This window comes from Triticum aestivum, chromosome 3A (assembly GCF_018294505.1).
Source record: "Triticum aestivum cultivar Chinese Spring chromosome 3A, IWGSC CS RefSeq v2.1, whole genome shotgun sequence".
Classification (NCBI taxonomy): Eukaryota; Viridiplantae; Streptophyta; class Magnoliopsida; order Poales; family Poaceae; genus Triticum; species Triticum aestivum.
Window position 1 is genome coordinate 654,002,313 of NC_057800.1, and position 13,668 is coordinate 654,015,980.

The following is a 13,668-nucleotide window of genomic DNA, read 5'->3' on the forward strand; positions in this document are numbered from 1 at the left end:
AAAACACTTGCTAAAACTGCAACTGAATAACAGAAAGCTATGGAACATATTCAAAAACTGTTAGACAGAAGCGATGATCTGTTAGGTGCTGAAATGACTCGATCTGAATCCTTAATTGAAGACATAAAAAATCTTCACGTTAAGTATCAGGAACATGAAAGTCGTCATGAAACTCTCTCAACAACTCATGAAAAGCTTTCCTATGATTATCTTCAAAGGAAGCAGGATCTTGAGAAATTGAGAGCGGTTCATGAAGATCTTCAAACGGAAAACGAGTCACTTCGCGCCAAACAGATCAGTCCCGCTCAGGAAGGATTTGAACCACCATGTCTTAAATGCATTGAGCGTGATAATGCTACTTCCGTTGCTGAATGTTCTACTGCTACTGCTGTTGCAATATCTTCAACTGTTGATGTGGTAGCTAACCCCTCTGCTGAGGATACCACCGCTATTGCTGATGAGAATGCTAGGTTGAAGACATTGCTTGAAACAGGGATGTACAAAAGTCTTCAAGGGCATCAACCACTATGTGATGTCCTCAAAAAGAAGATTCTGAACCGAAACCCTAGGAAAGAGGGTGTTGGGTTCGTAAGGAAAATGAATGAAGATGGCTCTTACTGGAAACCTGAGCAGTACCCCAAAACCATGTGGGTTGCTGCAAAGGAAACTTCAGCAGATCCATCCAATCTAACTGGCTTCACTTGTGCTAACCCCATTATCATTGATGAATCCTTTGATGCAAACTATATACTATTTAAGAATCAGAATGGTGAAGTGTTTGCCAGGTACATTGGTACTAACTGCAGGAATGGACCGCCTATGAAGAAGATCTGGGTTCCGAAAAGGTGTCTGGAAAATCTTCCTGTAATGTCTTCATGACACCTCACTTGAAGAAGACAAACCTCAAACCAAAGGCTTCATACGGTCCAAAGGCTTCATACAAACAGAGGACTCGCCTGAGTCGCACTAACGCAAATGTTTTGCAGGGAAACCATACTCAGGCATATGAATATGAGAGCGGTTCATCAAACCGCCATGTTCATAAGACCAAGAACTATTCTGCTTATTCTTATGAGTACTATTGTCCGCCTGCAAGACTGTTTGCTAAGGCTTCAAAGCCAAAATTCTCAGATGCTGCACTTAGACTTATTGCTTCTAAGCCACCCTTGAAGATGTGGGTGGTTAAGAAGGCTTAACTCTCTTTTGCAGGGAAAGGTCTCCAGCAGAAAACCAAAATCGTCTGACGCTATTGCTGGGGACCTTAAACATCTTGTAGGGCGCAAGATCAAATGCCCAAATGGTCTTACTATGTACTTCGTACCTGAATCGCTCGCTACTCTCCCTATTAGTCCTAACCTGGATCTAAGCTTTCATAACCCACTGGTTCGTCAAATGTTTTTGCTTCACAATGCTCTTGGTGAAGTCTATCCCCCTAACTGCACTGTAGGGTACGACACCAGCGTCTTCAAAATGGATTATTGACAGTGGGTGTACAAATCACATGACTGGCAAAAGAAGTCTTCTTATGGACTCAACCTTACGTCCATCCGACAAGAGCCACATCACATTTGCTGACACTGGTAAAAGTAAGGTGTTGGGTCTAGGTAGAGTTGCAATCTCAAGGTATCAACACATGGATAAAGTCATGCTTGTTGAATCCCTTGGCTTCAACTTAATGTCTGTCTCAATGCTTTGCGATTTGAACATGATCGTAATGTTTGGAAAATATCGTTGCCTTGTACTAATGGAATCTGACAAGTCTCTAGTATTTGAAGGGTATTGAAAAGATGATTTGTACGTGGTAGATTTCTCAGCAGGGCCACAGCTTGCAGTATGTCTTCTAGCAAAGGCTTCAGAATGCTGGCTCTAGCATCGGAGGCTTGGACATGCTGGCATGAGGAACCTCCACACCCTTGTGAAGAAGAAGCATGTCATAGGCATCGAGGGCGTCAAGTTCAAGAAAGACCACTTATGCGGTGCCTGTGAAGCAGGGAAGATGACGAGGGCCAAACATCCCTCGAAGACAATCATGACCACTACTCGACCCTTCGAACTGCTTCACATGGATCTTTTCGGTCCCACTCATTACTCAACTCTAACTAATACTGCTTGCCTCTATGGCTTCGTTATTGTTGATGATTATTCTAGATATACTTGGGTGCACATAATCCTTTACAAGACTGAAGTGCAGGATGTCTTCAGACGCTTCGCCAATCGAGCTATGAACAATTTTGGCGCCAAGATAAAGCACATCAGAAGTGACAATGGCACTGAATTCAAGAACACTGGCCTTGATACATATCTTGATACCTTGGGCATCACACATGAATTCTCAGCCCCGTACACTCCACAGTAGAATGGCGTCGTCGAACGCAAGGACAGAACACTAATTGAGATGGCCAGAACGATGCTAGATGAATACAAGACCCCAAGAAAATTCTGGCCCGAAGCCATTGATACTGCATGCCATACAATAAATCATGTTTATCTTCACAAGCTACTGAACAAGACATCTTATGAGCTCCTTACTGGCAAGAAGCCAAATGTCAGTTACTTCAGAGTATTTGGTGCAAGGTGCTGGATCAAGGACCCACATCACACCTCAAAATTTGCACCAAAAGCACATGAGGGTTTTATGCTTGGATATGGAAAGGATTCGCACTCCTACAGAGTCTTCAATCTCTTTCATTACAAAGTGGTTGAAACAGTGGATGTGCGGTTCGATGAGACCAACGGTTCACAAAGAGAGCAGCTGACAAATGTGCTAGATGAAGTTCCATCCAGTGAATTAATCAAGCTAATGGGAACTGGAGAAATTATACCTTCTGAAGCTCATCCTGAAGAAGAACTTATCATTTCAGCAGCTGATCAACATGAAGACAATGCTCAGCCTGAAGATATTCCTTCCAACAACGACAATGAACATCAAGAGCAAAGTCTTCGCCCTGTACATCCTCGCGTTGCCAATGAAGTGCAGATTGAAAGAATAATTGATAGCATCAATGCACCTGGTCCACTCACTCGTTCAAGGGCAACTCAGCTAGCAAATTTCTGTGGGCACTTCGCATTCGTCTCAATAGCATAACCCAAGAAAGTTGAAGAAGCCTTCATGGAACCTGAATGGATTCAAGCTATGCAAGAAGAGCTTCAACAGTTTGAGCTGAATAATGTATGGGAACTGGTTAAGCGTCCTGATCCACGGAAGCACAATATAATAGGAACCAAATGGATATACCGCAACAAGCAAGATGAGTATGGTCAAGTTGTCAGAAACAAAGCTCATCTCGTTGCTCAAGGATATACTCAAGTGGAAGGCATTGACTTCGATGAAACATTTGCTCCTGTGGCTAGACTTGAAGCCATACGCATACTGCTGGCCTATGAAAATCATCATAACATACTTCTATATCAAATGGATCTGAAGAGTGCCTTTCTCAATGGCAAGATTGAAGAAGAAGTGTATGTTGCACAACCACCTGGCTTTGAAAATCCAAAACATCCTGACATGGTATACAAGCTCAACAAGGCACTGTATGGCCTCAAACAAGCCCCTCGGGCCTGGTATGACACACTCAAATACTTCCTGAAGAGCAAAGGCTTCATACCTGGTTCCCTAGATCCCACTCTTTTCACGAAGACATATGATGGTGAACTATTTGTGTGCCAAATATATGTGGATGGCATTATCTTCGGCTGCACCAATCAGAAGTACAGTGAAGAGTTTGGATATATGATGCAAGAGCAATATCAGATGTCCATGATGGGGGAGCTGAAGTTCTTCCTTGGTCTTCAAATACGACAACAATGCAATGGCATCTTCATATCTCAAGAGAAGTATCTCAAAGATTGCCTGAAGAAGTTCGGTATGCAAGACTGCAAAGGCTTCACAACACCAATGCCAGCCAAACATCATCTGCGTCCTGACGACAATGGTAAAGAGGTCGATCAAAAGGTATACCGCTCCATGATTGGTTCTTTACTTTATCTATGTGCATCTAGGCCAGATATTATGCTTAGTGTTTGCATGTGTGCTCGATTTCAAGCAGCACCAAAGGAGTCGCATCACTTAGCTGTGAAGCGAATTCTTCGATATTTGGCTCACACCCCAACTCTAGGATTATGGTATCCGAAGGGCTCAGAGTTTGATCTGGTTGGATTCTCGGATGCTGATTATGCTGGTGACAAAGTTGATCGCAAGTCTACATCAGGCACATGTCACTTTCTGGAACGATCACTTGTATGTTGGTCTTCAAAGAAGCAGAACTGTGTATCTCTCTCCACTGCTGAATCTGAATACATTGCTGCTGGATCTTGCTGCGCTCAGCTTCTGTGGATGAAGCAAACACTCAAGGACTATGGCATTCATCTTAAGCAAGTGCCACTTTACTGTGACAACGAAAGCGCCATCAAGATTGCTAACAACCCAGTTCAGCACTCGAAGACAAAGCACATTGAAATTCGTCATCACTTTCTCAGAGATCATGTTGTGAAGGAAGACATTGATATCATACACGTCAACACTGAAGAGCAATTGGCAGATATCTTCACCAAGCCCTTGGATGAGAAGAGGTTTTGCAAGTTACGGTGTGAGCTAAATATCCTGGAATCCTCAAATGTCATGTGATCAGGCACACATCCTAACCCTTATGCATATTGATGACTTAGATGTGCAACACACGAAGTGAAGTATATCTTCAATCAATGAAGACATACATTCTAAGTGTGAATACATTAATGTGGAATTTGACTTTGGAGCGCCATGATAATTGTGCGCCGTGTCTGGGTCTAATACTTCCTATACGGTGGGTAACGCCACCACCAAACGTTCTATTTTGAAGTGTTTCACTCATGGCGTTACCTTGCAATGTCTTCACATTTGGTTTGGCTTCGATCTCAACATATTTTCATGATTATCTTCACTATGTTGATTATAGATATATATATATATATGCTAGTGTACTGTCCTCTACAGCATTCACTTATAGCTATGTCTTTGTGTTGAATATTTTGAACTAAGTGAATGTGATCGGACCCTAACCTCTCTATGCTTTCTATCTCAAACTCTATCTCTCCAAGTCATATGCATTCTATTGAAACTGTCGAATGTCTTCTCTGCGTCCTTGTCAGCAGAAGATACAGAGACAACCATTAAGTCCGTTTTCAATGCTCATTCCTCCACATGAATTCCGGAGAAGTAGGAACGACCACCCGACAATCCAGGCTGCATGGGACATGGAACAAACCCCAAAATTCCGCATAATGGCCACGTGTTCCTCAAATGCGAATCGCCAGGGGCACCTGTGTAATAGCATAGTGCCGCCCCTGTGCCTATAAATACACACTCACAGCGGTCATTATCTCTTCTTCCACCCTCGCACGAACCCTAGCGCCACCTCTAGCTCTCGACGACGCCGGCGACGAAGCGCTTCGCTGCCGCAACCTCTCCGACGCCGTCTTCACGCTGACCGCGGACATCATCCTCTCCGCCGTCTCTGTAGGTGTCCTCCGTCGCCAAGTTAGGGCACGGAAGATCGAACTGCTCGGCCTCATCTCCCACTTCGTCTAGCAGTTCTCAGTGTGGTAAATAAAACTCCTTTTTTACAACACCGTTGATCCTATTGATCTGTCACTTTCTACCACAAGCAGTTTCTGTTCACACAAGCTAGATCTCTCTCATACTGCATCTCATAAACATGCCTAGTATATTCACTTGTGCTTCACAAAGTAGTTAGATTCCTCACTTGTACTGATCTGTGGATTCGTACAAATCTGGAACCAACTTCTTATCTAAGAGTGAATGTCTTCGCACGATGAGGTCAATGTCTTCTAAACTGATTTATCTTCAAAATCTTCTGAGAATGCATATGACCTCTTCCCCTTCCCTCGCACCTTAATGCTGTCACAGGTACATGTCCGTGGGAGAATCCTTTGGTTCTCATAGTCTGCATTCATTTGCAGAATTCTTACAGCATCACATAAATTCTCCCGAAGCCAGTTCCTGTTGGTCCAGCAAACGAAAACATTTGAAGCCTTTGAACGTCTTGAAGCCTTTCAAGTTAAAGTTTATGGCTTCAGAGAAAGTAGCAAGGAAGGGTGGCAGAAAGCGTCGTGGTGAGACCTCCAGAGATCTGCCAGATGAACTCTCAGAAATGTACAAGACAGATCCTGAAGAGGATTACAGTCAACACAAGACCCGAATCCAATGGATTCAAAGATATTGGGCAGAACAATGGTTCAAATACAGATTTGTGACCCAGGAGTATGCTGAGAAAAACGTCATCATGAGACCGTGGGGAGACATCCTATTCAAGAATCTTCTACCCAGGTCCAGAGATGAAGCCATTGCTCAAGGCTGCTATCCATGCATGGTCCATGGACCACAGCCTGCTGATGCACACTCGTCGTCACCGCTATGGTGTCGTGACGACAATCTGTTCAAGCGCAACTTCCAGTTTGCTCAGAACTTACCGAAGCAGAACAAGAAGACTTTTGGGTTAGACTTCAACCCTGGTCCCTCATCTCCAAGGGCAGATGGCACACGACATGCAGAACCCAATGTCATCGGTCCTTTCGCCAACCTTGAAGGCCTCATCACCTACATCTTGGTTCAAGGGACTGCAGTGAATGAGCCTGCAGCTGACACTGAGTCTGATGACGCGCCTGCAGTGCCGAAGCCAAAGCAGTTGAAGAAGCCAAAAGCTTCAAAGCCGGCCCCTTCACCAAAAATCTCAAGGGCGAAGCCATTGGCAACTGCACCTCCTGAAGACAGTGTGCAGTCTAAAGACTTATCACGCGTCTCAAGGCCCTAGAAGGCCAAGATGCCTCTGTCTCACACTGGCAAAGAGCTAACAGCTGCTGCCATTCTGCGCAACGACGACATTGATCTGTCAAGTGATGAAGATCTTGCAGATGACGCTCTTGAGCAACTCATCAAGAGCAAAGAAGAAGCAGAAATCTTCAATGATCTGCCTCTCTTTGATGTCACCATCATCCACAACTTCATTGATGAGTGGTTTGACACGCCAAACATCAGCTTTGAAGATCTGCAGCTACCCCTTGGCCTCAGTGTCGCCTTCCCAGGCGCCATTGCTTTAGAACTTGCTATTGCCCAGCGCATTGTTGAGCTGAAGCAGAAGATTGACTATGAAAAGGCTCGGTTCAAGAAGCATATGGCCAAGCTCAGCATGCAAGAAGTGAAGAACTTCAAGACAATGATGCACGAGCTCAAGGAAGCCTTTGTGAAGAAGCGTGCAGAAGCTCAGGGTTCGCGTGAGCGCATGAAGACTCTGGCTGATAGATGTGTGCAAGCCTATAATGAGGCTGAGAAGCGCAAGGCACTTGGGCGTCCTGGCATCGACCCCAGGATGGCCGCAAAGAAGAAGAAGAAGCCTGCTACGGCTGAATCTGATGCACCAAGGCAAGAAGCAGTTCCGATTGTCTTCCCAACAAGAATGACTGGCTCGAAGCCAAAGAGTCGGTCAACAGCTTCAGAGCTCAAGAAGACAAGAACTGCTGAGGCTGAAGCCAGGAAGAGGAAACACTCTGAAGACTCTCCTACTGCCCCCATCAAGAAAAAGAGAGACCAAGAAAGCTCGGGCTGCTCCCACAGAGCCCTTGATAGTTAAACCCATTTCTATGGTTCATCCTGACGCAGAACGTCAACTGACAGTTCATGAGCCTGCTTCCACAGAGGCTCCTGAAGCTGAAGACATTCCAGCAGCTGATCCCATCGCTGCTGAAGACATTGGTCATCATGACAATGTAGAAGATGATGCAGTCCTTCCTCAGTTAGAAAACAGTGAACTCATCAGCATTGGTCGTCCACTAACGCCAATTGCACAGGATGCTTCATGGGCGGATCGCCCACAAGAGGAAGAAGACTATGAGGCCCAGCCCACTCCAACTCCACAGGCGTCGTCTGCGTTCCGCAGGCTTCGCAAAGGTCCAAGGCCTCAAGTCTGTGCTGAAGACATTCCGGCTGCATTAGCCGCAGAAGAAGAAGTACCACAAGATCCCACTCCCCTGCTCCACCAAGAAGCAGTTCTCCAGGAGAACGTGCCTGTGACCGACCCTCCAGCTAGTCAAGTGGAGGATGAAAATCTTGAGGCTGCCACAACCAACAACGAAGCTAATGTGGAGCCCTCCCCAGCAAAAGCTTCAGAAGACAGCGAAGCCACTGATCCTGCCACTTCTGTTCCTGAGTCTGCTGCCGGTCCCCAATTCAACTATCATGTTGAGCACAGGCCTCAGGTCCAGAAGCCAATCCCAAGACTGCCAAGGTTTCCAGGTCCTGCATCAGCACCTGGCTCCTTCAACATCAATGGCTTCAGGGCAGACAACACGTTCTTCAATAGATCCAGGAACCCCTACTCAAGGGAAATGATATCATCTGATCGGTTCTGGAGCTATCCTCAGCGAAGCTATTACTCTTGCATTATTTACAACCAAGGTCACATCTTCCCACACAAGCGCCTTGACGTTGAAGCTATAGCTGGTCTGCCCTGTCTAGAAGAAGCGTTGGATTGCTTCAAGCAAGTGGGTCTGCTGCAGTTTGTTACTGATGAAGAGCATTGGAATGAAGAGCTGCTACTACAATTCTATGCCACACTTCACATCAAAGGGTACATCAGAGATCCAAAGACTTGGGTCCTAGAGTGGATGACTGGCAACGTTCATCATGAAACCAATGCATTTGACATCATTGAGCTCACTGGCTTGCCCACTCCTGGCGATCTCTTCGAGCAAGGCTGTCAGCTGCATGCTGAAGCTATTGAGAGCATCTTTCAACGGCCAGAACCTGATATGAGTCAAATGCTCAGCATGATGAAGCCATTGCCCCAAGATGCTGCGTATCCCACAGAGTTCTTTGTTAAAGACCTTGAGTACCTGCCCAGAACCATCTATCACATCATCAGGCGAACTCTCTGGCCTATCAAAGGGCACTCTCCAAATGCCAAGCTTCAGGGTGCAATGAAGACTTTGGTCTTCTATATACTTCATGGAAAATGCTTCAATGCACAGGACTTCTTCATACGCCAACTTGCTGCATCAGACATTGATCTGTTTGGTTTGAAGTTCTACGCCCCTTGGGTCATGCGGCTGATCAAGCTACACTCCGCCATCTCTTATCAGCCCTCAGCCCGCAACCATCGGATCTTCTTGCCTGACGTGGACATGTCTACTGAAGCCATATATTCTGAGCCGGCCAAGCAACCTCTAAGTCTTCAGAATGCAGAACATCAGAGTTTTACACAGAATGTTAAAGGCGTTGAATCAGTTTCTCGGGCGTATCCTTTGGCTGGCACTACACGTGCACCACACCCTGCTTCCACTGAAGCCACTGACAGTGCCACTGCTCCAAGACCCAAGAAGCGCACTCGTGTTCTCAACGACCGAGGGCTTCTTGTGGCTCTACATCAGAAACAGGATAGGCATCATGACTGTCTGAAGCATTAGATGAAAAGCCTCTGGGTGGATGTTAATCGCACTCGAAATCTTGCCACCAAGAATGCTTTCGTTACCCATGAAACCTGTCTCCGCACATGGAAAGGGCTCACGATGATGTGTTCTGAAGCTGATCTTCAAGAGGATTACTTTTCTGAGAGATTCAAGTTTGACTCCACACCTCCTCGAAGGGTTGTGCTGCTAGGAACTCCATCCCTTGAAGACTCTGAGTTCTCTTCCTCTGCTGCCACAGTCACTGCCAGAATTATTGAGGAAGAAGACGATGCTACTTCACCGCCACCTCCTTCAGCACCTCCAAGCTCTTCTGCACCGCCAAACAACACCAACAACCCTGCTACTTCACCTACTCCTCATGGGAACGAGTAGAGGCTCTATGTCTTCAAACCTTTTTGGTCATTACTGACAAAAGGGGGAGAAGCATATGAGATTGATAGTCTTCAAGCGGGTCCATATGGGGGGGTGCTTTATATTTTGCTTCGTGCTTACAACTCTCGTTGTTGCTACATTTGGTTCTTATGAGTTGTAACACTTAAACCAGATGGTCGTCTGCTACTTATTTGCCACCTTGTTTGCGAAGATAAATTCCGCATGTGCGACGATAAATTCCGTACTTAGCTCATTCTGCAGACATCCGTTTTCCATTATGCATGTCATTATCTTCATATACTTTCACATGCATAGTGGATTGTCATCATAAGTTGAAGTGGATCTCCACAAGTACCACCTGCCATGTGCATTTGCATTCCAAAAGCAAATTAACTTATATGCACATCTTCAGGGGGAGCCCTTGCAACTTATGAAGACAATTCCTTATCCTTTACAATTTCACAGATTATATTCCCCGTTGAAAACTTCAACTAGTTTGTCATCAATCACCAAAAAGGGGGAGATTGTAAGTGCATCTAGTGCCACCCCTAGTTGGTTTTGGAGTATTGACGACAAACCTAGTTGAGGGACTAATGTGTTTGTGAGAATTGCAGGATAACACAGGTAGAAGTCCCTCATGATTCGGTTTTACTACCAGAGATGACCCCTAAAAATGTATGAAGACATTGAAGTCAAAGGTGGTATATGAAGATATTCACATTGAAGACTATGACAAGAGAAGACACGATATGAAGCCTATGGAGCTCGAAGACTTAGATCTTTCGTAGTTCTTTTTCTTTTGTGTTGAGTCATAGGAGCCACCGTACTGTTAAGTGGGGTCCAAGAGAACCAGTCAGAATGATTGAAGTGATGCCTAAACCAAAAATCTATGTCTTCGAGTGAAGACTATGAGAGCGAATCTTGTCCAGAGTCGGACAAGTCAGCTTTGCTTGTAGCCCAAGTAAAGTTGCCGTGTGAGTTTGAAATCTGACCATTGGAACACGTGTCAGTTCCTTAGTGACCCAGGGTCATTTCGGACAAATCAGGTCGGGTTGCCAAGTGGCTATAAATAGCCCACCCCCTACAACCATAAACGGTTGGTTGCTCAGATTGAGAGTATGGCTTTTGTCATTTGAGAGCAACCCACCTCGAAGCCTTTGAGAGAGAATTCCTTGCGAGGATAAAAGCCCTAACCACCAGAGCCAGAGAGAATTGGGCATCACTTAAGTCTTCTTGTCTGTGTGATCTGAAGACTTATTACACTTGAGGACTGTGCATCCTCCAGTCGGTTAGGCATCGCGTTCTGAGCTTCCAAGAGACATTGTGGATTGCCAGTGAACGAAGTCTGTGAAGGTTTGGGAGTCTACCTTGAAGACTTACCAGAGTGATTGGGCGAGGTCTATGTGACCTTAGCTCAAGGAGAATACGGTGAGGACTGGGTGTCCTGAGCTGCGTGTTCAGGACTGGGTGTCCGGGACTGTGTGTCCTAAGGTTTAAATACCTAGCCGCTCCAACCAGACGTACAATTGTCACAGCAACTGGAACTGGTTCAACAAATCATTGTCTTCAACGAGTCACTGGTTTCATCTTCACTTCACGTTACTTACTGTTACTCCTTGTGAAGTCATTGTATGTTTGCTCTATCATTTGTTTCACTGAGTGACTGCGTGTTCTGTTTGACTTCACAATATCTTCCTACCTGATCCTCACTACCTAGCTGCTATTAGTCTTTGTGCTTTCACTTCATTGAATACTTGACTATGGTTTGCCTAGTGTAGTCTACCTTCCGCTGCATGGTAATAGGTTCCATTTTATCGTTTGTCTTCAAAACTCCCATGTTCTGAAGACTTTCATAAAAATCGCCTATTCACCCCCACCCCCCTCTAGTCGATATAACGCGCTTTCACTCTCTACCAATTGAAAGTAAGTATTGATTTCGCCTAATAGGGACAAAGCAAAGTAGGGTGGTCAAGTACAGTATGCCTGGAGTTCGTAGTGCCCACTAGATATCATTGGCAAGTTATAGAAGTCTTTCTCTCTTCTGGGATATCATTGGTCAGTGCAGCGAGGGGCAACCATCATTTCTATTGCTCTGTAAAGAAAAGATAGGACAAGGGTCTTGCTCCACCCAATGGAGATAAAGCACGGGGATCCGTTAAGGGCGTATTGAATCGATAAGAAGCACTTGAATTCTAGTGGGACCGGCTACCCAACACTAGCCCCGGATCATTTATGTATTATCAATTGATAGTAGGGGCAGGCAGGGGAAACTCTTTATATCAGTTAAGTAAACTATGATTGTATTGTGGGCTGGGATCCTACTTCTATAGCGAAGTAAAGAAGTGTGGAATGCGCTATCTCGAAGTAAAGAAGTATGGCTTGATAGATAAGTTGCACAAACCTTTGAGCTCGATACGATATAGTCTAGCGATTAGTTCATAGACGGGAAGCTCCATTCTCCCATTGTTCGGGACTCTCATTGTTCTGTTCAGAAAGTAGTCGGCATCTTCCTTTATTCAATTAGCAAGGCAGTGCTGGTTGATTTCATCATTTCTAGGTATACCCTCTCCCTTTTCTACGAAGCTTTGCTGCTCCGCCTACACCAATGAATTATTCTATTCTTCTCCTTTGGTTTAGTCTGTGGGGAAATCATAATTCACCATTGAATCCTGTGGATCAACTCCCTTACATAATAATATTTCACTGTATCATCTACGAGGGGAAAATCTGAAAGACAAAGGATAGAGAGTGAGAGAAAGAGTGTGAGACTTGCGCCGCTCTCCATTTCGAGGGGATTTCGACGATTCTGGGGTGATTGAACTATTTCTTTACCTGTTCAATTTCTAACGAATCAAGATATCCTCTTGTTCCGGTAGAAATAGTAGCTATCTGCTCTTCCACTGGGAGAGGATTTTCCTGGGATTGTTTAAGCAATTCCCTGAATCGTCGACCCCTTGCCAATTGATTCTGACTTGTTTTATCGAGAGCAGAGGCGAATAATAGGCTTGTCACTCTGTGAATTGAGCAAGTTCCAAGTTGGATTTGCCAGCTACTTGTTTCATGGCTTTAATTTGAGCCGCGGATCCTACTCTGGAAACAGAAATACCCACATTAATAGCGGGTCGAATTCTAGCATTGAATAGATCCGCAGATAAGAATATTTGTCCATCTGTAATGGAGATTACATTAGTAGGAATATAGGCGGAAACGTCTCCAGATTGAGTCTCAACTATTGGTAAAGCGGTCATACTTCCTTCGCCTAAAAGAGAATTTAATTTAGCGGCTCTTTCTAAAAGGCGTGAATGCAAATAAAAACATCCCCTGGATAAGCCTCACGGCCGGGAGGTCTTCTTAATAGAAGGGACATTTGGTGATAAGCTTGTGCCTGTTTAGAGAGATCATCATAAATTATTAAAGTATGCCGTTCGTGGTACATAAAATACCCAGCCAGGGCTGCTCCCATATAAGGAGCGAGGTATTGTAATGTAGCAGGTGAATCCGCCATTTCAGCTACTACAATAGTGTATTCCATGGCCCCCTCCTCATGGAAAGTAGTTACTACTTGAGCTACGGAGGATGCTCTTTGACCGATAGCTACATAAACACATATTACACCTTGCCCTTTTTTCTTGAGAATTGTATCTGTGGCTACTGCTGTTTTGCCAGTCTGTCTGTCCCCAATAATGAACTCTCGCTGACCGCGCCATATAGGGATCATCGAATTGATAGAAATAAGCCCTGTTTGAAGAGGTTCGTATAAGGAACGCCTGGAAATTCTACTTGGAGCAGGAGATTCAATTAAGCGAGATTCGGAAGCTACAATTTCGCCTCTCCCAT